At 44.8% G+C, this 26,923-nt stretch overlaps 1 protein-coding gene across 4 annotated transcripts in view; it reads left to right on the plus strand.

The window, feature by feature from the left end:
• The window catches only part of CHRDL1 (chordin like 1), a 117,948-nt gene that overhangs the window by 39,927 nt on the left and 51,098 nt on the right, over positions 1-26,923 (plus strand). The gene's annotated exons all lie outside the window — the stretch shown is intronic.

A 26,923-nucleotide genomic window follows, 5' to 3' on the forward strand; every position in this document is an offset into this window, starting at 1 on the left:
TTAGGGCTGTACTCCCTGAATTGGAGAGAGTCTATGAAGTATATGTACTGTATCTTTAAAGAAAGGGATAAATCAGAGTTGTCTGCAGGAGGGGGAGGAAGAAGGTTGGTTGGATTTTTTTTTTAATTGGGGAGAAAAGGAAAGACATCAAACTTGGGAGTAGAGGTTACTTTTAAAACAGAGAGATAAGGTGAGTGTCCCTGCAAGCTTGATTTTCTTTCCTTTAGAAAATTCATGCAGCTTTGAATTCTTCACATTCACAGGATCCTGCCTTCAGGGATCTAAGGCCAAACCAGAGTCGACGCTCAGCACCCTACCTTTTATAAGCGGTATTTCTTTACTATTTTAATAGGAGAGAAATGGGGGTTAGGGTTAGGGAGGAAGAGGGGCAGGGAAATGTGGCTTTGCTTTTTTCCTCGCTTTCTTTCTCTATTTCCCTGCTTCCCTCTTCCCTCCCTCTCTTCCTTCCTTCTTTTTAAAAAAAATCTCTTTTTTGGGCTTCCCTGGTGGCGCAGTGGTTGAGAGTCCGCCTGTCGATGCAGGGGACGCGGGTTCGTGCTCCGGTCCGGGAAGATCCCACATACCGCGGAGCGGCTGGGCCCGTGAGCCATGGCCGCTGAGCCTGCGCGTCCGGAGCCTGTGCTCCGCAACGGGAGAGGCCACAGCAGTGAGAGGCCCGCGTACCACACACACACACACAAAAATCTCTTTTTTATTTTAAAAAAATTTTACAGTAACAAAGTATATATAACAAAATTTCCCATTTTAATCACTTTCAACTGTACAGTTCTGTGGCATTAAATACACATCCATTGTTGTACAGCCATCACCACCATCCATCTCGGGAACTTTTTCATTTTCCCAAAGTGAAACTCCGTTCTTATAGACCATTTCCCCCTCCCCCAGCTCCTGGCCACCACCATTCCACTTTGTGTCTCTGTGAATTTGACTCCTCTCGGAACCTCATATAAGTGGAATCACACAGTATATTTCCTTTTGTGCCTAGCTCATTTCACTTAGCAGAATGTCTTCCAAGTTCATCCATGTTGTAGCATGTCTCTTTTTTAAATGGGGACAAGAATGGAAAAGAAATTTGAGAAGAGGCTGGTGGTAGAGATGAGAAAGCAAAGTCAGGAGATAACCAAGGGGTCTTAGAAGAATCTAGCAAATGTTGGTTTTCTGAGCGTATTTTTCATAGGATGAGAGAGACTGCAGAGACCGCATTGTCTTTGACAATGACAGGTCTGACAAGCAGTAACTGCCAGTAATGACTGTGTGAAATGCTGGGTTTTGAAAGACAGACATATTCATTATTAATGTTTCCCAGGGAACTTCAGAGAGCATCATGTATTAGGAGCTGATTACTGGCAGGTTTTGTTATCTTTTGGAGAAATCCATAGGGGTAGAACAGTATCCCTGTTTCCCTTTACCTGGAGAAGTACATCTCCGAAAGGGCCTCCTCTGAGATTGCTTTCTGAGGGCAATCATGTCTGGAGCTATTCAGTATGGTTTTATTAGAAAGATTATTAAAGTATCAGAGTATCAAACCTGTGAGGCAATGTTGAAGGAAAAGTGTGATTACTGAGCCTGGTGAAAGAAAGACTAAAGGGACTTCAACAAACTTCAGAAAGATAAATGGGTCTTAGAGGATGCTGGTAAACTTTCTCCTTCCATCTCCAAACGGGGAGAGTGGGCAAAAATGAGCTTCAGCATAAAAAGTTAGGTACAGGGAAGGATTTCCAGGCTTAAATAAGGGGAGCAGAGTAAGAGCAAGATGCAGCGACATGCACAAATGCATGTAATGAGATTCGCTTAGCATGAGGTTCAAAACAGGCAAAACTAAACTATATTATTGAGGGAGGTGCATAAATGTAATAAAACTATAATGAAAAGCAAGGCAGTGATTGTCCCAAAAGTCAGGATTGTGGTTACCTCCAGTGGGGAGGGATGGAGCCTTCTTGACCTGTGTGGTAGTTAAGAGGGTGTTGGCTTTATAATCCTCAATTCAACTGTACATTTATGTTTTAGGTGTGTCAGTTGTATTTCTCAGCATAACATATTTTTTTTTTTTTTTTGCGGTATGCGGGCCTCTCACTGTTGTGGCCTCTCCCGTTGCGGAGCACAGGCTCCGGACACGCAGGCTCAGCGGCCATGGCTCACGGGCTTAGTTGCTCCGCGGCATGTGGGATCTTCCCGGACCAGGGCACGAACCCGTGTCTCCTGCATCGGCAGGCGGATTCTCAACCACTGCGCCACCAGGGAAGCCCAGCATAACATATTTTTAACTGGCACTACATTTTCATTTGTTTTGGTGATTATGATTGGAGGCAAAAGGTGACCAGAAGACCTTTAAATGTTACAATCGAGCAGAACATTGTGTATGTGCATATGGCTGTTTGGGGCCTACTATTTTTGTTTACTTGTCTATATGATTTTGGTCTTCTTGTTGTGTGGTTTGGTTTGGTCTGGGTTTTGTCTGCTTGTTTTTGCACAAAGCAGAGCAATACCAAAGTCTGGAGAAGGGTGTGCTCTCTGTCCTTCAGGTACGCCCTTGGAACTAGGAAGAAGGCATTTGGGGCCCATTTGGGGCTTTGACTTCCAAGCTGCAGAGTGCACCAGTGTATTGGCATCTGAATGAAGCCATCTGGCTTCAGGCCTATATCACTGACTAGAGGGCCCATTGGGCTTCCAGAATCAGGACCACATTTGGGATGGAGAGGGAGCTCCAGTTGTATGGGTACGACATTCCCTCCCCCCAGGTGAGGCTGTACTGTGCTATCAAGGTGGGGGAGGCAGGAAGGCACACAGCCAGTGAAGAGATGGGGTCTAACCCTGCTCTCCCCCTAATTCAGTGTGGGACTTTCACAGAGCCGGCTAGCGTCTTTGTGCCTGTTTTCTCAACTTGCAAAATGAGAGTGATAATTCCTACCTTCTCTGAAGGTTTGCATTGACAGTGAAAACTAAGTGGATGTGTGAAATTGCTTTGAAAAGTATAAAGAGGTATATATATATATATATATATATATATATATACATACATATATGCAAGGCAGTGTACAGCAGGGGAGAGAAAGAACTTAAATCCTGAGTCCTCAGATTGCATCTCTAAGAGAGAATGCGGGCAAAGCCTGAAACTCGGTAATTGTTCCCGTAGAGCCCAATGACAGCAGCTGCGTGCCCAGGCACTGACCATGTCTCCAGCCTCAGGGAAAAGAATCTGAAAAAGAATATATATATAAAAACTGAATCACTTTGCTGTACACCTGAAACTAGCACAACATTGTAAATTAACTATACTTCAATTTGTTTAATGGTTATAACATAAAACTAAAAAAAAATAAGCAAAAATAAGAAAGCTGTGGGGTGTCTAAAGGAAACAGGTGACAGGTTTAATGAGTGTCAGGCAGGAGGATAAAATAAATGGCATCACCTCTGCCTTTCTCTTCTATTTCGTTCTAATTAGATTTTCAGAGGTGCCCTGAGGGAGGGTGATGCCCAGTAATGCTGATGTTTTCAAAGTAGAGTGAGCCTTGCCAGAAACATGGGGGCAATGCTGAGAATGCACTCAGAGACAAGGTAACAATCTCTGGGCAGCCTTGAAAGCTTTACGTTTTTTTTTTATTTTTTTGGCTAGGTCTGACACCTCCTGCTGCCCCAGTCATAAAAACATTGAGCAGGGTTCTTTGTACTGTTGTGTGCTGATTAGGCTGCCATAATTCCTGTTAGCAGGCCAGGGCTGCTTCACTCCCCACTTTCTTACTAATTCACATTCTGGCTGGAGCCCATCAGCCAGCACCTTGTGCAGGAGCACAGCATGTCCTTACTGCAGGGGGCCTCTCAGACCACCGGGATCAGGGGTAGAAACCATTGCTGTAGTGCTGCTTCCCAACCAGGGAGGATCACCCTACCACCCTCGTGGCTTTGGAAATGTTGAGGAACTGTTTTGGTCATCACAGTGATTGGGGAATGTCCTCGGCATTTCATGGGCAGGAACCAGGGATGCTAGATGTTTCACAGTGAATAGGAACAACGAAATTCCAGTGGTGACCCTATTGAGAAGCACTGGATAGCAGCCTCATCCAGAGAAGCCCAGGAAAGGGAGTCTCCTCCCAACCAGAGTTGATGGTGCACGTATACTCATTCATTCATGTACTCATTCATTCATTCATTTCACTGAGTACAAGCTTGGGGCCAGGTCCCATGTATGGTGCTGAGGTTTCAGAGTCCCTGCCTCAAGGAGCTCACAATCTAGTGGAGGAGACAGGCATAACGAAATCATTACAGCATAATGTGATGAGTACCCCAGTAGAGGAATGGATGAAGGCCCATCAGGCAGAGACAGGAGAGAGAGATCCTGTACAAGAGCCCGGAGCCAGGATCCTAAGAGAGGAGTCCACATTTGACATCCAAGCTGGGTTCTGAGTGATGAATGGGACTTTGCCAGTTGGAGAAGGGGGAAGGGGAGGGCATGCACAAAGGCATGTGGCGGGGGGTGGCCATGACTGGAGTGAGTATGGACTGTGCAGGAAGGAAGAGGCTGGAAAGGTCAGGTTGATGGAGGCCTTGTCTCAGAGGACCTCATATGTCCTAGAGTTTGACATTACTCTGTACACCCAGCCCACTGCAGACATTGGGAGGAGGAGACATTTGTGTTTAGTACTTCCAGACATCTTTTTGCACCCCCTTTCCTCTCTCTCAGTCCTCCACATCCTCCCCTCTCTCCCAGTCGCTCAGCTCTCCCATTGTCACTGTCACCTGGTGGGAAGGAGGCTGGGTTACCCCTTCCGGGGGACTTCACTCTTTATCAAAAGATAAGGTGAATGCTTAACTAAAAGAAATCACAACTGATAGAATTCTAGATGTCAGTGGAGAGACCTTGGGGAGGGGACTTGGAAGAACCGAGCACTGAGGAGACGGCAGAGAGGCTTCCTTCAGTGGACATGCACTCAGTGCCAGTGTGCCACGTGTGTGAGGTGTGTGTCTGAGTGGGTGAGATTGTGTGTGTGTGTGCGAGCGGGTAGGTAAGTAGTTCCCACCTCAAGGGACTATCTTGAGGATTAGGTGAATTAGTACATGTAAGGCACTTAGCATGGGGCCCGGCCCATAGGAAGCCCTCCATAAATGCAAGCTCTCATCATTATCTTAGAATACAGGGCCAGGGTTCAGTCTGGGGAAGTAGGAACACACTGGCCAAGATGGAGATGAGGCTTTTATCCTAAGACTTAGTGGCCATGTTTGGCTAGTTTCAAATAGGTGCCTAGACCACATCCTAAGCCTAGAACAATAGAATTTTTCAGCATGTGGCTTGTCAAAGTGTAAATTTTGGCAAATGGAGCCATAATTTGGTGTCCATTTGGGTTTGTTTTCTCAGTCTCCACTTGGGGCACATGGCAGGTGGGAAGCTGTTGTTGTGCAGACGAGGCAGCCTTGCGTGGAGGCCCAGGTCAGCAGGTCTGTCCTCATGTGTGGGAACACAAAATAGAAGCAGCACAGCACTGAGGGCCAGAGTCAGGGAGATGCATTAGAAAAAATTAACTTGGGAGGGGCTGGATGAGGGAACAAAAGTCTTAGCTGAAGAAGGAATGAGCAAAAGGGGGGAAAAAAACTGGGAAAGACAGGATACATAAGATCATCCAGCTGCCCCCAAACTGAACTTGCAATGTTTTCTGTGTTCTTTTGGGGAAGAGGGGGTGGCTTGTCCAGCATTCAGTGGAAATTTGTTGATTGACACCGAGTTGGGCACAAGATCAGTGTGAGTGTGCCTTCAGCTATTTATTTGATTTTTTAAAATTGCACCCTTTGCAGTTAAGACTGTTTAGTTTCTCCTGGCGCCCTGGGGCAGTGAGTTTAGATTGTTAAAATAGCAGCCATTAACACTCTCTGTGTTATGACACTGTCCTCCCTGCCCCCCTTCAGAGGAATTGGGCATGAGGTTGTTTGACACAAGTGAAATTCTCCTCTCCCCGCTGAGAGAAGCAAGCGGAGGGAGAGTCCTCCTCTGAGTCAGAGCGCATTCGCCTAGCCCTCACCCCCAACGCCTCCAAGCCTGCCTACCCTCCCCGCCATCCCCCCTCACACCGCCGTGACCCTCATGTACACACTCCACCACACTCACTCACTCACACCCACACCCATCGCACAAGCTAGAGGAGCCCTGGGGAGCCCTTGTGCCTGTCTCACTGTTCCTCTTGTTTTGCTTTGCTTTATTTGCTTTGTTTTGATTTGAAATCAGTCTTTGGGATTAAATTGGATAATTTCTTTCATGTTATTAGTAGTGCTGTGGAGGGAGCATGTAAGGACTTTCTCCTCAGTGCTGGCCTTGCTTGCTCCTCCCAAGTAATAAATACAATACTGACTTTCACTGATCAATCACACTGGCTCTGTCAGACTCTGCATACCATACCTCTTGAGCAAATAGCCCAGGGAGCTCTAAAAGATGCATGAATTGCTGGATTATCTAGATTATTCATAGGTCTGTTTAATAGGGAATTTTTCATGAGAGGACTGGGAGGCTCTGGCTTTCCCAGAGGCCCTGGGGAAAGATCAAAGGAGCAGTCAGTGGAGGAAGTGTGGAGTGGCTGAGCACCCTGAATGGGGCAATCATGGTGGCCAGAGCAGAGTCCCACTGTCTGGGATGGTCAGCGTTTCTCATAGCTAAACAGACGCAATGAGCCCAGGCCTAGGAGTCGTGGAGGGGAAGTTCTGTGTTCTCTGGACACCCTTAGGGCATGTTGTCCATACCAGTGCTGTTCAGTACAACTTTTTGCAATGATGGAAATATTCGACATCTGCACTGTCCAGTATGGCAGCCACTGGCACATTTGATTGTTGGACACTTGAAATGTGACTGGTATGACTGAGGAACTGCATTTTCAATTTTATTTAATGTCAGTGAGTTTAAATGTAAGTACACACATGTGACCAGTGGCTTCTGTAGTAGATGGCATGACTCTGGACCATTTATTGCATACTTTTCTGCTGCATTAAATTTAAGTTTGTACCTTCCATTTGTCTGTTCAGTGTCTTGCAACTAAACCTCTTGAGGGCAGGCATCATATTCTATGACCAAAGAAAATTATATCTTGAAGGGTTTTTGTTGTCCAGCCCCCTCCCCTCACATTGGACAAATGGGGAGACTGAGAACGACTCTATAATTTACCTGAAGCCACAGTGCTCATTATAATTAGGGGAGGCTGGAACCCAGGTCTCCCTGCTTCCTGGACTGTGCTTCTGCGCCATCTCCCTTGCAGAGAAGTTTCAAAAGAACAAATAACCTCTTCCTTTCCACTCTCTTCACTGCTTGTAACTGAGATGAACCTCCTGATAACTGAAAATAATCTGGAACCCAAGTATCTTTATCTCCTCATGTGCCAAGGCACAGTGTAGGCTCTGGACAAATGTTTAGGGAATGAATTAATTCTCTAAGCCTTTCCGGTTATGTATTATCTTTTATGTTATATTTTCCAAGAAAATCTGTTGTCTCAGTCAGTGTGTTTGAGTTAGCCAGAGCTCACGTTGTCTCAGCCGAGGGAGACGGGGCCTCTGCTCTGCAGATGTGGCCATGGCTTATGCAGGTGTTCGGGTATAGACCAGAGAACCTTGCAAAGCTGCCTAGCAGGCTGATGAAAATGATGTAGCTCTTGCACTCCAGGCCCCATCTGCATTCTGAATTCTGCAGACTTCATGGTAACCAGGAACATCGGGCATGACTCCGCCCCTTCTCCACTTTTCCTCTGGCCAAATACAATCACCTAAGAACTAAAGGTACCACAAGTAGGACTTGGGCCCCATATCTTACTGGTCACCTTAGAAATGGCGAGAAAACACCCCTCCAAACTAACTTCAGAATCAACTGTTGAAAAGGAGGACAGTTTAACTTGTAGGTCCAAGCAAAGTATCTGCTCATCTCCTGTCTTCTTCTCTCCCTATTTCCCAGCCCAGGCCTTTACCCCCAACCCAGAGCCACCAACAGTAACTCAGCAATAGCTGAAATGAAGCAAAACCTGTTCACAGCCACCTAAAGCTGAGTTTCAGCTAAGCAGCTGGCTCCTCCAGGCAGCCCTTCCCAGAGCCAGGCCAAGGAAGGGAGCAAATGGCCTGTGTCCCATCTGCAGTGGAATGGCCAGCTCGTTTGCTGGTACCACCTAAAGAAGGAGTGATCCAGTGCTGAGACAGAAGGCTTCCAGGGACCCACCCAGCCCTAAAAATCTTAAGCCCAAGTATAGTCATTGGATGCCAAGGACACTGGAGAAAGTCTTTGGAGCATGTAGAACACCAAGCCAGTTGGAGTGCCTGCTAAGCCAGCCCAGAATTCCTAGCATTCCAGCCACACCATATACACCCCCACCCCCAGAGGGCAGCCAGTGGCCACAGCAGACGCTGCGTCCAGTGGACTGAGACCCTCATCAACCCCTCCAAGAGCTTGCTCCTTCACTTAGGGCCGGCCTGCTTGCCCTGTGCTGAGCTCAGGGAGGTGGACAAACCGTACCGCCCAGTTTAGCCTAAGCATCTCACTTGCCATGGAATCTCTAGGCAGTGAATCATTTTGAGCCAGCACTTAAGCAACTTTCCACTGAGTCATCCTGAGGACTGTCAGGTTCACTAATCCTGACATATACTGTGTATATCCTTTGTTCGGATCCTGTCCCCACCCCAATGCTAGGGGAGAGGGGGTACTAAACAACAGAACTATAAAGATGTGCTTATTGGAAGTCATTTGTATCGGGGCTCCCTTTGCTTCTTTATCTCCAAAAAGGCCTGAGGCACTCATTAAAATCCTGCTAGTACCAACTCTTGATCTCTGTATGCTCATGGCTACACAGCTACCAAGAGTATGTACTCTTTACTCCGAGTGGCAATGCATGTTGGACTTCTTTTCCAGATACTGCATGGATCCGTTTTCATTTGACTTCTTCTAGACCAGGGGTCGGGAATTCTTTTTTCTGCAAAGGGCCAGATAATAAATATTTCAGCCTTTGTAGACCATACAGTCTGTGTCACAGCAACTCTTCCACTGTAGTGCGAAAGCAGCCACAAACAATATATAAATGAATGGGTATGGTCCACTAAAACTTTATTTACAAGACACATTGCAGGTCAGATTTGGTCCATGATCCCTGTTCTAGACATAATGGGCTAAGTCCAGTTAGTAGGGGAGACCTACTCTAAGTCCAGTTAGTAGGGGAGACCTGGTTTCAGCTGCTTGAGGGCATATGAGTATCACTTTGGGGAAGTGACTACTGTTTTGTTCTCAGTTCTTTGGGGGAAGAGATATAAAAATCAGAGTATTTTTTCATCTTTCCCAGTGTGAATGTGAAAGTCCATTCTTGATCAAATGTTGGATACCCTATAACAATCAGAATAGGCTGAATTATGATGCAGTCACAACCTACAGATCTCCGTGGCTTGAACCAACAAAGGTTAATTCCTACTCACACTGCATGTCGGTCTCAGCTTAGCACATGTCATTCTCATCCGAAGACCCTGGCTGACAGAGCCTTGCCATCTGGAGATTAGTCCCAGTGGCGTGGGGAGGGAACAGCGCAAGTTGTGCCCTGGATCTTAAGGACTTCTGCTTAGAAGTGACACAGACTACTTCTGCTCATGGATCATTGGCTGGAGCAAGTCACGTGGCCACGCTTTGACTTCTAGGGCTCAGGGAAGTACAGTGCTGCCGTGTGCCTGGCAGGAGGGGAGCTGGAATATTGATGACTAGCCCTAATGTCTACCACACACTCCAGGAACTCCATCCCAGGTTTCTTCTTCATGTCCTTCCTTGCCTAGCCCTCAGGTGATCTGGCCTAAGGTCTCTTTTGCCCAGCCCTGCCTGGCTTTCCTCCATCCTGCTGGTCATTGGCACTGACACATGGGGAGATAGCTTAGGAACTAAGGCATTGGGAAAGTAATCATTCCTTAAAAGGCTGTGGAGACCAGCCATGAGCATAAAGTCAGGACAGGTTGTTCAGGTCTTTGGATCCAAGGCTTGATTGCCCTTGGGCAGCAGGTCTGAGAACAGTTGGGCCTCTCAGGCCTCTGGGTTTGATTTTACTTCGGTTTGCTTTTAATGGGAATTTGAATCTGAGAGGAAGTTCTCGCCATATTGACTGTGGGCAGTTCCTGCCCTTCGTGCTATGGAAAGCAGTTGTCAAGATGGAAGAAGGAGGTGGAGAGTGAATTGTACGTAGTGATAGTAGGTGATGTTAATGCAACATTATGGGCTAACATGAAACTTATGGCTCCTGATTTTAGAGGAGGGAGTAAAGACAAAAGAATTAAGATAAGCTAATTGCCCTAACAATCCCCCACATCTTAGTGGCTAAACACAATGCGGCAGTTACTGTGGGGAGGGGGGCTCTGCTCCATGCAGTAGCCCAACTCATGACAGTGAAAAATGTCTCCCGACATTGCCAAACGTCCCCTGGGGGAAAACCACCCTCTGTTGAGAACCACTGCTGTAGTCCCAAAGTATTTGTGATTTTGCATAGATACCTTCACTTCCTTAGGATCCTGGTCTTTAATTGTATGTATTTTGCCATTTCTTGTAGACATGGGTTTTGGAGACAAAGGTTATGGTTGGCAGGGAACACAGTTCTATGATCGCTTGCATTTGTACCCCCATGGGCCATAGATTGAGGCAGCGTGGAACAAGCACCGTCCACAAACGTTCAGAAGTGGGAGTCACAAGCCTTCACAATACTCATTAACCTTTGAGAAGACAACTCATTTCTAGGGCGTCGTTATTGAAGGTTCTGAAGAAAATGAGCTCTAGGACCAGAAGCCCTAAAGCGGTGCCTCTCAAACTTTAATGTACACACGATCCCTGGGAATTTGCAGGTGCTGATCAAGGAGGTCTGGGCGGGGGGTGGGGGGTGTCTGAGAGTCTGCATTTCTAACTAGCTCTCAGGTGACACTAATGCTGCTGGTCTCCATACCACATCTCAGTAGAGGGTTGGTGGTCTGTGAGAAGAGGAGCTGGCCATCCGATGCCATTTTCAGGTTCTGTAGAGGGAATTGTTCTGTTCCAAGATGATTTCGTTGGCCCAGTAGCTAATAAGGTCACCTGCAGTTTTCACCTGTAGTTTTTCAACATCCCCTTTCTCTACCATTCTCAAGAAGACGCAACCCAAGATTACAGTGCCACCCACCCACCCACCAAAGCCAAAGTCCCTGCTGGGCAAAGAGGAACTTAGGTAAGTGTACACAATACAGAGAACAGAAAGGACATGTTAGGGAATCTAGATTCAAAATGACTCCACTGCTGATTGCCATAAGGTGGTGACTGGCCCTCAGGAGACGGAGGCATGGATAGTAAGGAAATGTCAAGGATTCATGCAAATTTCCAGTTTGAGATTGGGATTCTTCTTTTGGCAGCCAGGAGTTCATACGACGGCCCCTCTCCTCACTGTAAAGTTATTAGAGGGGAAGGTGATCATAGGGGTCAGGGATTAAAAAGTAAATAAGGTTTGTTACCGTCTTTGGATTTACCAAGGCTAGAGAAGCAGTATGAGGCTGAATCATTGCTTTGGATCAGTCATTCTCAAAAAGGGACCACCCGTTGGAGGCTAACATGAGGTGAGGTGGCCGCGAACTTCCTTTTGATCAGCTACCTTCCATTTGTTTTAGACCTTCTATGTGCCTGAATGTGCGATCGAGAGAGAGTGGTTTCCTTTTCAGAGGCAACAGTGAGAAGAACTTAGGAAAAGCAATTAATGACAAAAAAGATTTTGGGGGGGGGGGCATTTTATCCCAGCTGTAGTTTCAGACAATGCAACCTAGATTTTGAGAGCAATGCCACGTAGCTCCACGTCTTGGGCCCGAGACCTTGGCTCCACTTCTGGTTTGACCACTTCCTAACAGTTTCCTCATCTGTAAAGGGAGATAATAACAATCCCTACCTCATAGGGTTGCCGTAGGAAGAAAAGAGCTAACAAACGTGGTGAACATACAGTGTTAAGCACGAGTTGTTAATGATCAGTTGCTAATGTTATTGGTGCTATTACTGCAGCTATTGGAACTGTGGCTGTCAATTCTTTTCTGCCTCTAAATTGTCCACATATGCCTCACTCCCATCAATGACATTTCTCACTCTGTTCAGTGATTCCCAATCTAGGGTGGGCCGATGGGTGGAGCTTGAAATTAATCCCGCCAGAGACCCTGGTCCGCTTGAGAATTGAGGTCCCTTTTTGAGAATGACTGATCCAAAGCAATGATTCAGCCTCATACTGCTTCTCTAGCCTTGGTAAATCCAAAGATGGTAACAAACCTTATTTACTTTTTAATCCCTGACCCCTATGATCACCTTCCCCTCTAATAACTTTACAGTGAGGAGAGGGGCCGTCGTATGAACTCCTGGCTGCCAAAAGAAGAATCCCAATTTCAAACTGGAAATTTGCATGAATCCTTGACATTTCCTTACTATTCATGCCTCCGTTTCCTGAGGGCCAGTCACCACCTTATGGCAATCAGCAGTGGAGTCATTTTGAATCTAGATTCCCTAACATGTCCTTTCTGTTCTCTGTATTGTGTACACTTACCTAAGTTCCTCTTTGCTCAGCAGGGACTTTGGCTTTGGCTGTTAAAAGATTTCCTAGGAGGAGAAACATGCTCTTTTCTGTTTTCCTCTAGTAGTGCGGTGACATGGCAGATGTTCCAGTGGCCCCAAGGCTTCATCTGCCACCACCTTCCGTGCAGCCTCTGCCAATGGCCTCCAGGGATCACTTTCTGAAGCCTGCTGCTAACACTTTTCCAAACACAACAAAAAGCGTGTTTGGGGATAAGTTTTCTCAATTAATCCCCAAGTACTGAATTCCTCTTTTCTTCCTCTATTCTGTAATGTGATGGCAATAGGCTCTTTCACTAGCCTCCTGACAGGTCCTGCCTCCAAGCTCACAGCCTCTCCTCCAGTCATCCCAGAACATTCTTCCAGAAATGTAAATCTCACCGAATAACTGCACCGCTCAGATCACTTCACTGGCTTCTGGCTTCTCCTCCTATACAGGAACAATCCAAACTCCTAGGGCCAGGCTGTATGTTTCAATTTAATAGCACTCTACAGTATTTCACATGGGGCGTTTTCTCTTGGTTTGCAGCACTCGCATGTGAAAGAAAGAAAGAAAACAAAAGATGCAGGAGATGCTATGCAACCGGGTAGGAGAAACATTGAGCTAGGTTTCAGCTGAAGGTTGAGTGACCAGAAGTGGAAGAGGGGTACTTTATAGTGTCCACGAGATAGCAAATATCCAGATTCTCAAAATATCTAGTTACTGAATGTGGTATAGGACAGTGCTTCCCAAAGGGTGTTCCTGGGATGTTCATAGCTGTTAAACAGATGAGAAAAAAAGAGGTCTGGTGGCTCAGGAAAGTCAGTTGGAGAAAATGCTGGGTTGTAGTTAAATGGGTTTCTTTACTCTGGGATTTCTGAGATCCTTTAACATGCCAAAAGGAATATTATGAACAGAGATTATGGATCTTTTCCCAGCTTTATCTGAAGCACAGAATTTTGTTTTCACAGAGCGTCTTGTGGACAAGTAGTGCTCTGCAGAGCGGACTTGGGAAATGCTGGTGTAGGCAATACAAAGGAATGCTTGACCGCACTCCCCACTGTCTCAGCCAGATGCCTCACATTGTTTCTGTAAATGCTGCTTGAGGATAGTGACTAATTTGTCCATTTCAAAGGGTCATTGACCTTCAAAAAAAAAAAAAAAAGCCTGGTTCCCAAAGGATTAGAACTAACCAAGTAATAGTAGAACTCATTCTTTATTTAGGGAGAAGAGGAAGGCAGTGAGTGACACACATACTACCACAAAACCTGTCATTAACAATTAGGCGTCAGGCAGAAGAATTGATTTAACATTTTCATCTCAACTGCAAGTCCATTTATTACACCGATGGATAATTAATTTTTTTAAAAAAAATCATGTAGTGGGCTTCCCTGGTGGCGCAGTGGTTGAGAGTCCGCCTGCCGATGCAGGGGACGCGGGTTCGTGCCCCGGTCCGGGAGGATCCCACGTGCCGCGGAGCCTGCGCGTCCGGAGCCTGCGCGTCCGGAGCCTGTGCTCCGCAGCGGGAGAGGCCGCAGCAGTGAGAGGCCCGCATACCACCAAAAAAAAAAAAAAGTACTCTTAAAAAAAAATTTTAAAAAATCATGTAGTAGCAAAAGAATAAGAGAAACCTATCAGATCCACTGCAGAAGGGGTTCTTTTTGTTGGGCTACACACCCAAGTTCAGATGAACATACGAGATTTGGGAATTAGCCCCTGAAAGCAAAGGGATTTTTGTTTTATCTTCTTCCTCAATTGTTGGACTAGATTTTAGCAGGCTTCTCTTGCCCTTAGGTTTTGTGGCTCTGTGTAAAATTAGGAAACCTGAGTTTGAATCCTGGCTTCGGCACTAAATAAGGTTGTCCCCTTGGAAGCTCTAGGCCTCATTTCCATCTCTCAAGAGAGAAGGCCATTTCCAGTTTCCTCTTGGAGATATACATGGGAAACCCTAGAAGGCTTATGTAATGAGATTGGAATGGTCCATGAGCTGAATAGTGGAGCTGATGATAAAGCTGTTCAGCAAAGTGGAAGAAGACATTTTGACAGGAAAGAACGTAGAGGTTCCCTATGAAGATTGGATTATGGAAAGCTTTCACCAGTAACAGCTCTGAGCCCACAGAAAGCTGAAAATAAGCGTGCCTAGCCCTAGAGCCCTAGAAACTGGACTGAGTTGCCTGCAGATATCCGGCACTATTGAGGTGAAACCCACAGGCTCCTCGCTTTGTATTAAAGTAGCGGGGGCACCACTTCTGGGTCATGGAATGCTTTGAGAATCTAATGGCACCCATGGACCCTCCTCCCAGAAGAATGCATGTACCCTCATACACTCAAAATGCACTTCGGAATCACTTTGGAGAATCCTATTTATTTCTCTCCAGCTCTCTAGGACTTAAATGAAGAAGGACCTCACTCCTGGAGGTGCACACTTATCACTTAACAAAATTAATCATAGACCCTCAGTATTTGAGTACCTGTCACTATTTGGGTGTTTGTCCCTTTGTTCCAGTGCTAAAGCCAGGAGGAGATAGACAGGTCAAGACAGAAGCCCCACCTGCTCTGTACTTGGTGATCACTTGGCAAGCAGTGTACCTGTTAGCAGGTGCTAGGCTGTAGGGTACAGACAGGCACACCATTGGAGTTGCTGCAAGGAATCAGAGTGTGTTTGACGGATAGTGAGGGCTGGGTAGGATGTGAGTAAGCAGAGGGTAGTCTTGTGGGTGTGGTTGGGTCTAGCATGAGTCAGGGCAGAGCTGGCGAGGGACACAGTGGGGATGGGGACCGGCTGGTCTGAGGTAGAGTGTTCTTTAGCCGAGGGGATGCGTCTCCGAGATGTGCTTCATCACCCTGGCTGGGCCGTGCTGCGGTGCTGCTTCGTACCCAGAGCTTCAGCTCCGGGTGCTTGCCCACAGGCAGGTGACTAACACAGCCAGGCTAGAACTCCTGCCTGAAAGGCTTAAGGGTCTTTTCTGAATTGGCAGAACCCTCATGGGATGTTTAGGCTCTGGACGCCGGACCACTGGAGCAGTCTCAGTTATACATCTCTTTTTGCCTTCAGACGGACTGCACTTGGTAAGCTGGAGATACTCAGAATCCATTGTCCACGTTGCATGTAGCTTCTTTTCTCCCCAGGCGTTTTCAAAAAATAGAATCTGGTTTGTTCCTTCCACGTCCCTGTAAAGTAGAAGCAAGTGAAACGATTATCCCCAACATACACACACGTACTCACCGTACTCACGAATGCAGAAAGTTCTTTAGGAACCGAGGCCCAGAGATGCAAAGGGACAGCGGTCCCATCACACAGCAAGTCAGTGGCCCAACCCCAACCAAGAATACACGTGCTCCCTTTCTCCCCCAGATCGAGTGTCTGGCCTGCTGTCACCCCTTGCCTCATGGAGGGATGCTCACCTCTTGCACAAAGCCTCTCCTCAAGCCATCCTTCTCCTCATCTGCCTGACAAGGTGGCATTTTCAGGCAGGGTCAGCTACTGACTGACAGCAGCTGAGACGTGAAAGGAAATGGGATGAAAAACAGCCTGCAGAGGTTTCTGGATGATGAGGGGATGGATCACACCGGGGGTGTGAGCTTTCAGTGCCCTCTCCCCCTCTTTTGTCCAGCTGGACTGGCAGATGACTGTTTCCTCTCACTCGGCACCTTCTTGGTTGGGACAGAGTGTTGTGTCTGTCTGTTGAGCTGCAGAGTGATCTGTTGAATCTGCTGCAGCAATTTCCTGGCCCGGGACCCCACCAGGGGTTGGGCCGGGGGTTGGAGTAGGGAGGCCACTAGTCAGTGTTGAAGAGTCTCCTTGAAGATTCAAAACGGGCAAGTCCTCCCCCCATCGCCCCTCCTTTAGCTCAGCTGTCTGGCAGACCTACCCCATCTCCCAGGGTGGGTACCCCATGGAGAAGGTTATGAATTGGGATCGACTCCCTCCACCCCTCTGTGGCTCTCCCTTTGTCATTTACCTTTCTATTCCCTGTCACCAGGGTACACAGCTTTATTTGAGATATAATTCGCATCCTATTTATCTTTTTTTTTTTTTTTTTTTTTTTTTTTTTTTTTTTTTTGCGGTACGGGGGCCTCTCACCGTTGTGGCCTCTCCCGTTGCGGAGCACAGGCTCCGGACGCGCAGGCTCAGCGGCCATGGCTCACGGGCCCAGCCGCTCTGCGGCATGTGGGATCTTCCCGGACCGGGGCACGAACCCGCAACCCCTGCATCGGCAGGCGGATTCTCAACCACTGGGCCACCAGGGAAGCCCCCTATTTATCCTTTTAAATAGTACTGTTAAATTGGTTTTAGTGCATTTGCAAGATATTGCCATTACCACCACTATCTAATTCCAGAATAGTTTCATCATCCCAAAAAGAAGTCCCATACCAGCTAGGAGTCAACTCCCCATTTTCCCCTCCTCTCAGCTCCTGGCATGTGCTGTGCTACTTTCTGTCTCTATGGGATTTGCCTATTGTGGATATTTCGTAAATAAGGAATCATACAGTATGTGACCTTTTGTGTCTGGCTTCTTTCACTAAGCATAATGTTTTCAAGGTTCATCCATTCTAACTGAATTATATTGCATTGTATGATACACCACATTTTGTTTATCAATTCTTCCACTAATAGACACTGGGTGCCTTCTGCCTTTTGACTGTTGTGAATAATGCTGCTCTGAAGATTGGTGTACAAGGATCTCTTTGAGTCTCTGCTTTCAGTTCTCTTGAGTATATACTGGAAGTGGGATTACTGGTTCATATGGTAACTCTAGGTTTAACTTCGGAGGAACTGCCAAGCTTTTTTGCACAGCAGCTGTACCATTTGACACTTTTACATTCCTACCAGCAGTGTACAAAGGTTCCATTTTCTCCACATCCTTGCCAACACTTATTATTTTCTTTTTTATTATAACTGTCCTAGTGGGTGCAAAGTGGTGTCTCACTGTGGTTTTTGTTCTCGTCCCCGCCCCCGAGATCTTGCTCTTTATTGGGGAACTGCTCCAATCTTCAGTGTTCATTACTATGAACTTATTAAACCTCTGGGAAAGGCAGGGCCCTACTCTAACTAATGCTTGAACTTGGGGCCATGTCAGGCACTCTGGCAGAGCAGAGAAGAAGAGAGTTTAGGGACAGAGTGAACTTGCCACCTTTGGAAGCTCTAGCATGGCACGAGCAGTCTTCTCTACCAATCGTTTTTCCTTCCCCCAAAGCGACCTTTGAGTGCAGAAGTAGTTAGACAAGTCTTCCCTGAAGAGGTGAGACTGCAGCTGGGCTTAGAAGGGTAGACAGAAGGAAAATGGATGAAGGGGAGAAAGGGAGAGGCATTCTAAACTGAAAAATATGAACTACTTTCCAAAGAACAGCGCAGATACTGAACCAAAACAAAGATGAAACTCAAACCAATCAACAGTGACTTGTATTTAGCAGCTCTAGAAAGCATGCAGCAGGAGAGGAGGCTGGAAATGATGGCCAAAATGCAGTGGCAAAGTTGGCTTCTTTGCCCTTCAAGACCACTCAATCACAAATACACTCGTGACCCTTCTGACTCATAAATTCACCTCTCTGGGACCCTCAGGAAAACCAAAGCAGAGACTATAGGTTTGATAGATGGCTCTGGCCAGAATTCAGCTGCTTGGCTAAAGAAATCACTCCTGGTGGGCTCCTCACTGAGATAGGGGGATAGGGCAAATAGAGTCAGCTGGAATTTGAGCCATAGAAGGATTCTTAGTGAATGTGATGGGCTCAGAAGTGACTCTCTAGTCACCACTCAGAATCTGGCAATATTTGAGAAGTTCCACAGGATAGTGAAAGACAGTTGTCTTAGTCAGCTTGGGCTGCTATAACAAAAATATCATATAGACTAATGACTTAAACAACAAACATTTATTTCTCACAGTCCTAGGGGCTGGAAAGTCCAAGATCAAGGTGCCAGCAGATCTGGTGTCTGGTGAGAGACCACTCCCTGGCTTGTGGATAGTCTTCTTCATCCTGTGTCCTCATATGGCTGAGAGCAGAGATCATCTCCCCGTTGTCTCTTCTTATAAGGGCATTAATTCCATTCATGACGGCCCCAACTCCCGAAGACCCCCACCTCAAAGTACCATCACATTGGGGTTAGGTTTTCAACATATGAATTTGGTGAAGGGGACACAAACATTCAGCCTATAACAGGCACTGTAAGGACTAGGCAGCCCCAACCTGCTTTCTGCCTTCCAGAAACCCTATCATTTACAGCTAATAGCACTGTAACAATAACAGCATTCACTGAGCATGAATACGCGTCTGGTACTATGCTGAGCACGGTATGGGTCTCATCTCATTTGATCCTCACAACAGCCTGTGAGGTGGGTACTATTATCAGCCCCATTTTATCGATGTGTGAACCGAGGCCCAAGAATGTTAAATGACTTGCTCCGCTAATAAGTGGGATCTAATTAATAGTGGAGGTGGAATTTGAACACAATTTGGACACCCTGAAATAAGGCCTTTCCTCCCACTAGGACAGCTCTCAGAGGCTGTATTTTTAGTAAATGCCCCTACATTGAGCCTTAAGTCCTGGAATGTTTCACACTCCTTGCCCTGTGCTCTACAACCTCATTATAGATAAAGCATCAAAGGCCGAAGTTACAATTTAATTATCTAGAAAAACAACCTATTTTCAAACATTGTCTTCCATTCTCACCGTGATATGAATTAGTCAGTAAGATGAGTGCTAAGCCCCCCTAGCAAGGCCTCAATGTGATGGGACACAGAAGAGTTAAGTTTTTTTTGTTTGTTTTTTTTTTGCGGTATGCGGGCCTCTCACTGTTGTGGCCTCTCCCGTTGCGGAGCACAGGCTCTGGACGCGCAGGCTCAGCGGCCATGGCTCACGGGCCCAGCCGCTCGCTCCGCGGCATGTGGGATCTTCCCGGACCAGGGCACGAACCCGTGTCTCCTGCATCGGCAGGCGGATTCCCAACCACTGCGCCACCAGGGAAGCCCAGAAGAGTTAAGTTTTTATGGAGGAGGAGAGTTTGGGGAAGATATGAAAATCATAGGTCTCTGCCTAAGGACAGCAGGTCTGGATAAGTCATCATTTTGAGCAACCCAGGGCAAAAAGAAGTGATAGTGTTTGGAGCGCTGACAGGAAGAAATCTAAATGGTAGGCATCATTGCTTTAGCTCATGGACCCGTTTGAAGCAATACCTTTGATTTCAGTGAGCATCCCAAAGAAGAACTCACCTGAACCCACATGACCTCAGAGGGTGAGCAAGGTTCTTGGAGGGAAACTATAGATACCCACTGTTTGGAATGCATTAATTCTGCAAGATGTGTCACATCCTTGCTGTATGCTCTGACCTAGCTTGACCAGGATGCAGTGCCCAGCTGTTCTTCCCTCCTTGGAGGAGCACAGGAGGCTTCCCATTAGCACCCTTCTTTGCCTGCTTTCTTTCTAGCTGGGCCAAGGCCCAGATGTCAGCACAAATTTACAGACTTTATTTAAAACAATTTGTTTCAGAGAACAGTGTAATAGCCCCCCACTCTCCCCAAAGGGGCTAAATAGTGTCTGTAGGAGAGAACCATCTCATTGTAGTCACACTGGGAACACAAGAGTCCTAGCTAGGGTCTGTCCCACTAGTAGGAATAGAGCTGGCTTCTATGACCAGCTCTGTAGGATTGATTTTCTATGGTTGGAAGGGACCCAAAATGGTCATCAAGTTTAGCCCCTCGCCTTGAGTTAGAGTTTTTTTAAAACATAAACTCTTCAAATTTAATTTTTCAGTGGGAAGTACATTTGTATCATTCAAGAATATGAATGCATATGTGTGTATGTGTATATATGATTATAAATGTTTATGTTCATAAAGGTGTATGTAAAAGTATGCAATAAGATGTCTAATTCACCCCTGTCCCACATCCATTCAATTCTTACCTTTCTCCTCAAAACGTAGTCCCCCCTTATAACTTTTAGTATTTTCCTAAGTATCCTTCCAGATTTTCTTTATGAAAATATAAGAAAATATGAATACATACTCTTAAAAAATAATATTGTCTTTAAATGGCAGTATATTATCTGAATCATTTTGCATTTTGTGATTTTTTTCATTTAATAATCTATTTTTCTGTATTAGTGCATAGAGAGCTTATGCATTCTTTTATACAACTACACACTATTTCATTGTATTAATGAGCCACCATATATTTAACCAGATGTCTATTGATGGACACAGAAGTTGTTTCCAATCTTTTGCCATCACGAACAATGGTGCAGTGAATAACTTTTAGATTTTTCACATACACGCAAGTGTATCTGTAGTGTGAATTCTTTTTTTTTTTTTTTTTTTTTTTTTTTCGGTACGCGGGCCTCTCACTGTTGTGGCCTCTCCCGTTGCGGAGCACAGGCTCTGGACGCGCAGGCTCAGTAGCCATGGCTCACCGGCCCAGCTGCTCCGCGGCATGTGGGATCTTCCCAGACCAGGGCACGAACCCGCGTCCCCTGCATCGGCAGGCGGACTCTCAACTGCTGCGCCACCAGGGAAGCCCTGTAGTGTGAATTCTTAAAAGTAGGATTGCTGGGTCAAAAATACACATATATATTTTTTTTATTTGCCACATCAACAACTTTACTTTCTCCCATAGAATTCAGGTGTAAGCATGAAAAGTAGATTAGTTTTCAAAACCTTAGTTCTTTTTAAGGCTCATGTTAAATATCTTCTTTCCACCTAGCTTTGTGCTGGGTACTACGGTATGAACAAAAGAACAGAGCCCATAAACTACAACCTCAAATAGTTTATAAATGGTTTGGAGAAATAAACTATATCTACATATAACGAGCAGAGAGAATATTAAAGCCATATTTATGACAGAATCCATGTCAAAAGAATAACTATTTTACTTTCACTTTAGATGAAATGATACGCTTTGGAAACATTTATTTAAAAGACAAGTGTATCCCTCACACTCTTCCTTGGACCTCTTTTTAACTTTTGGTATATACATGTACATTCAGAAAATATTTTTAAATTGAATGATATTGCTAAATTGCCTCCATAGTGTTTGTATCAATTCTCCACAGCCTTGCTGAGAGAGTTTATTAATCAAACTTTTGGATTTTTGCAAATCTGATAAGAAAAATGGTTATCTTGGTATAGTTTTTTTTATTGAGGTATAATTGGCATATTATATTCGTTTCAGGTGTACAACATAATGGTTCAATATCTGTTTATATTGCAAAATGATTAACTCAATAAGTCTAGTTAACATCTGTCCCCATATATAGTTACAAATTTTTTTCTTGTGATGAGGACTTTTAAGATTTATTCTCTTAGCAGCTTTAAAATATGCAGTACAATATTATTAAGTATACTCACCATGATGTACATTCCATTCCCAACACCCCCCCACCCCCTGCATCTGGCAACCACCAATCTGTTCTCTATATTTACAAGCTTATATTTTTTTTTAAGATTCCATGTATAAATGAGTTCATATAGTATTTGTCTTTCTCTGTCTGACTTATTTAACTTAACGTAATGCCCTCAAGGTCCATCCATGTTGTCGCAAATGGCAAGATTTCATTCTTTTTTTAACGGCTGAATAGTATTCGTGTGTGTGTTTGTCTGTCTGTCTGTCTGTCTGTCTCTCTGTCTCAAGGGAATTAAAGGGAACATAACCTGTTCTTCCAAGCCCTTTACCTTCATCTCCATATTACCCTCTCCACCACCACCTCCAGAATGGACTGTGGCTGTGCTGGGACTACACCACTAGAATGAGAGAGAAGCAGACTGGAAACACTGGCATCAGGCTCAGCCATCAAGAATAAAATAGGAACCTGATTAACAATAGCAATGGCAAAAGAAGGGAGGGCTCGGAGTCAAGGAGATTAGCAACCATACTTGGGAGCTCTGGACAGGTTTGCATGTATCTCATAAACACTGGGAGCTGACTTACAAGTGGCCTTTCTGACTAGCCAAGAACTGGCCCACTAAGGAAGTAGACATTTGAGGGTAGGGAGAGTGGAGAAGAGAGCCACCAGCATGAGGATGTTGGGTTCCAGAGGGTGGGAGGAGGGGTAGTACTAGGAGGGGAGAGAATGGTGTATCAAAGGAAGTGGGAAAGGACCACAGACTTTTTGGTAAAACTTGCCAGTTGCTCTGAAGGGGGGAAAAAAGCCTGTCACTAGGTTATTCACACTGAGATGTTACTGACAATGTGTATCCTCTCAGAGAAGTTTGGGGATTATAAAATCTGATTGCCAAAAGGCAATCACTAATCCAAAAGAATGAACTTCTAATGATGGCATTTTAGGCATCTGTGAGAGAAAAGGTGGTAAGAGACATTTAGGATAACGGAGTGTTTTCTGAGCACCCCAGAAATTATAGCTCTGCTTACATATAAGATCATCCCTCATGGGGGAGAAGGAACAGTTCCTTTTGGCAACACGATTGTAGTCAGATGGCTGAGTGCTGGTCTGCTTACCCGACAGTGTCCTTCCTCCACTCCTCCTCGGAGTGCTGTGTGGGATTTGATGGGAAACAGGAAATGGCAGAGGCTAGAAGCCATGCAGCCTGGCCACTTCTGTTGTAGCATTCCCCTGAGGGGTCCTGAAGCCAGCCTTGCTTCAGACTGATTTTCTGCCAGTTTTCGGCCAGGAACACAGAATGTGTTCCAAGGATTGTTGGTTAGAAGCCCAGCCACCTTGGAAAATCTGGGAAGAGAGCGCGTAGAGTCCGAGGTGGCTTTTCTTGCCTCTGGAGTTCCTTGCATGCTGTGTTAGCCCTCCAAAGATGCAAGGGGAGGTTTGAGTTCCATATCCTATTCTTAGATAGAAAAGTCAAGGCCCAAAGAGGTAAAGTGACTTGTTCAAGGTTATGGGAGGTGGGTACCCAAGCTGGGATTATGACTCAGTAATCCTGCCCCCCTCAGTTTTTAAAAACTTTCTCTTCTTTAGTAAAAATTATATATATTTAAGGTATACAACATGCTGATTTGATTTACATACACAGATTGAAATGATTACTACAGTTAAGCTAATTAACATCATCTCCTCTCCTGGTTACCATCTATTTTTGTGATGAGAGCACCTGAAATCTACTGTCTTAGCAAATTTCCAGTATACAATGCAGTATTATTAACTATACCCATCATGCTATACTTTAGATCTCTAGACTTACTCATCCTACATAACTGCAACCTTGTACCCTTTGACCAATATCTCCCCATTTCTCACACCTCCCTGCCCCTGGTAACCACCATTCTAATCTCTGCTTCTATATATTCAAATTTTTTAGATTTCACATTTAAGTGAGATTATGCAGTTTTTTTTCTTTCTGTAACTGGCTTACTTCAATTAGCATAATGTCCTTCAGGTTCAACCATGTTGTTGCAAATGGCAAGATCTCCTTTTAAGGGTTGAAATATATATATATATATATATATATATATATCTCACAATTGTTTAATCCATTCATCCGCGAATATGGGGTATGGGATGGACACTTAAGTTGTCTCCATATCTTGGCTACTGTGAATAATGCTGCAATAAACATAGGATACAATAAACATGAGAATGCAAATATCTCTTCCAGGGACTGATTTCATTTCCTTTCTGCCCTCCAGTTTTGACACCCACTGTGTGAAAAGAACAGGAAACTTCAAGGCAGGAAAACTATATTTCTTAGTTGGCTCTTCTATTAATAGCTGTCTGACATGGACCAAACCTTTTGAGGTATCAGTAGCCTCATTTTCATAATTCTCCCCTCACCCCATTAGGGATCTTAGAAGAATGCAATAATAATAAATAGGAAGAAGTTAAGATAAATTTCTTGTGTAAAATTAGCATTCAGTGTAACCATAATTGGTTTCCTTTTCTTTGATTCTGTTTTGTCTTCTTCTTTTTTGTTTTCTCTCCATCTCTTGTTGCAACAATTAATGCACTCCAATGAGATCCTGAGAACAATTTCATTGTTTTTTTTTCAAACAGTTGTATTGAGGTATAATTTACCCACCATAAAATGGACTCATTTTCATTATAGTTTTGAGTGATGGGAAAGAAAGAATGGTCTCTTTTAAAAAAAATTTGTTATTGAAGTATAGTTGATTTACAATATTGTGTCATTTTCAGATATACAGCAAATTGATTCAGTTATATGTGTGTGTGTGTGTATATATATATATACTTATATCTCAGGTTATTTTCCATTATAGGTTATTACAAGATATTGAACATAGTTCCTTGTGTTATACCATAAATCCTTGTTGTTTATCTACTTTATGTATAGTAGTTTGTATCTGTTAATCCCATATTCCTAATTTATCCCTCCCCCCCACCTTTCCCCTTTGATAACCATAAATTTGTTTTCTATGTCTGTTAGTCTTTTCCTGTATCGTATATAGATTCATTTGTACAGTAATTTTTTTAGATTCCACATATAAGTAATACCATATAATATTTGTCTTTCTCTGCCTGACTTACTTCACTTAGTATGATAATCTCTAGGTCCATCCATCTTGCTGCAAATGGAAATATTTCATTCTTTATTATGGATGAGTAATAGTCCATTGTAAATATATACCACATCTTTTAAAATAATTACTTATTAATTAATTAATTTTTGGCTGTGTTGGGTCTTCGTTGCTGCACACCAGCTTTCTCTAAGTTGCGGCGAGTGGGGGCTACTCTTCGTTGTGGTGAGCGGGCTTCTCCTTGCAGTGGCTTCTCTTGTTGTGGAGCATGGGCACTAGGTGCATGGGTTTCAGTAGTTGTGGCATGCGGGCTCAGTAGTTGTGGCTCGTGGGCTCTAGAGTCCAGGCTCAGTAGTTGTGTCGCATGGGCTTAGTAGCTCTGTGGCATGTGTGATCTTCCTGGGCTAGGGCTCTAACCCATCAGGCGGATTCTTAACCACTGCGCCACCAGGGAAGTCCCTATACTACATCTTCTTGAACCAGTTGTCTGTTGATGGGCACTTGGGTTGTTTTCATGTCTTGGTTATTGTAAATAGTGCTGCTATGAACATTGGGGTGCATGTATCTTTTCAAATTAGAGTTTTCTCCAGATATCTGCGCAGGAGTGAGATTGCAGGATCATATGGTAACTCTATTTTTAATTTTTTAAGGAACCTCCATACTGTTTTCCCTAGTGGCTGTGCCAATTTACATTCCCACCAACAATGTAGAAGAGTTACCAGGATGGTCTAACTTTTTAAGCCTCCCTCTAATGAAACACACAACTCCGCTAATTTCTGTTCTTCCACTATCCCACAGCATGTACTTTCAAAGCTCTGCTTGTATCTATTGTTAATTTGTACACTGATGGTTAGTTTAACCTGGGCACTTGTTCATTGATATTTGGTGTGCGTATGTGTGTGCAAGTACTTTAAGGAAGCCCAATGAAAAGACTTCTTGAAACCATTCACTTAGAGTCAGCTCACCAAGTGCATTGACCTTTTTGCTACATGGCAACCCTGTGCCAGAATCCATGGAGAAAGACTCGTGTAAGGCGGAGTCCCAAGTCTTCAAAAAGCAATATATACAAATGTATATATGGGTTGGTAGGAAAAAATGGAATTTAGAGACAGAGGACCAGATATCAATTCCCTTTTTCATCACTCACTACCTTTGTGACTTCAGTTAAGTCATTCAACGTCAGAGACTTGTCACCCTCAAATGAAAAATGAAGATAAGAATCTGCCTTACTTGCTACAAAGTGTTCTTATGAGGCTCCATCGTAATACCGTATGTGAAAGCTCTTTGTAAATTGTTGGCTAGGTGACTATAATTCACAAATATGAGTTACAGTAATATTCAAGTGCCAAATGGTGTGCTTCAGACATCAGATGCTTTGAGAGGTGCAGATCGTGGGCTGGAGCTGTTAGGGACTGCTTCATGGAGGCAAGTGGACTTTTGCTGAGCCTTCAGAATCAGACAGGACTTCAATAGGTGGAAAAGAGTGGCAAGGAGGGGGCAATCTTGGTGGAGGGACTAAAAAGAAGCAAAGACTCCAGAGGCTAGAACAAGCATACAAGCATATACCAAGTGTTATAAAACATGGGAGGGGGTGAAGTTACCAGGGTAGTTATAATAGGTGGTTCCTCATCAGAAAAGACTCCCTCCTTCCAGGCAAGTTAATACCTTATTCATCTAACACTGTTAGCTCCATCAAGGCAGGGGCCTTGTCCTTCTTCACTGATCTCTCTCTAGTGCCTGTCACAATGCCTGGTACGTAGTAGGTGCTCAATAAATGCCCCCAAATTGAAGGAATGGATGGATAGTCACATGTCACTTGTTATTCCTGTCTGGCTGCTTTAATATTATCTAAGTCATCAGCCACTGAATTAGGGACTATTTTTAACTCCCTCTGTGTGGTACAGCCCCATCTGCTGTTGGGATTTGTGAAATTCTTTGCAATGATGCCAATA

Source organism: Kogia breviceps, chromosome X (genome assembly GCF_026419965.1).
Source record: "Kogia breviceps isolate mKogBre1 chromosome X, mKogBre1 haplotype 1, whole genome shotgun sequence".
In the NCBI taxonomy this organism is placed as follows: Eukaryota; Metazoa; Chordata; class Mammalia; order Artiodactyla; family Physeteridae; genus Kogia; species Kogia breviceps.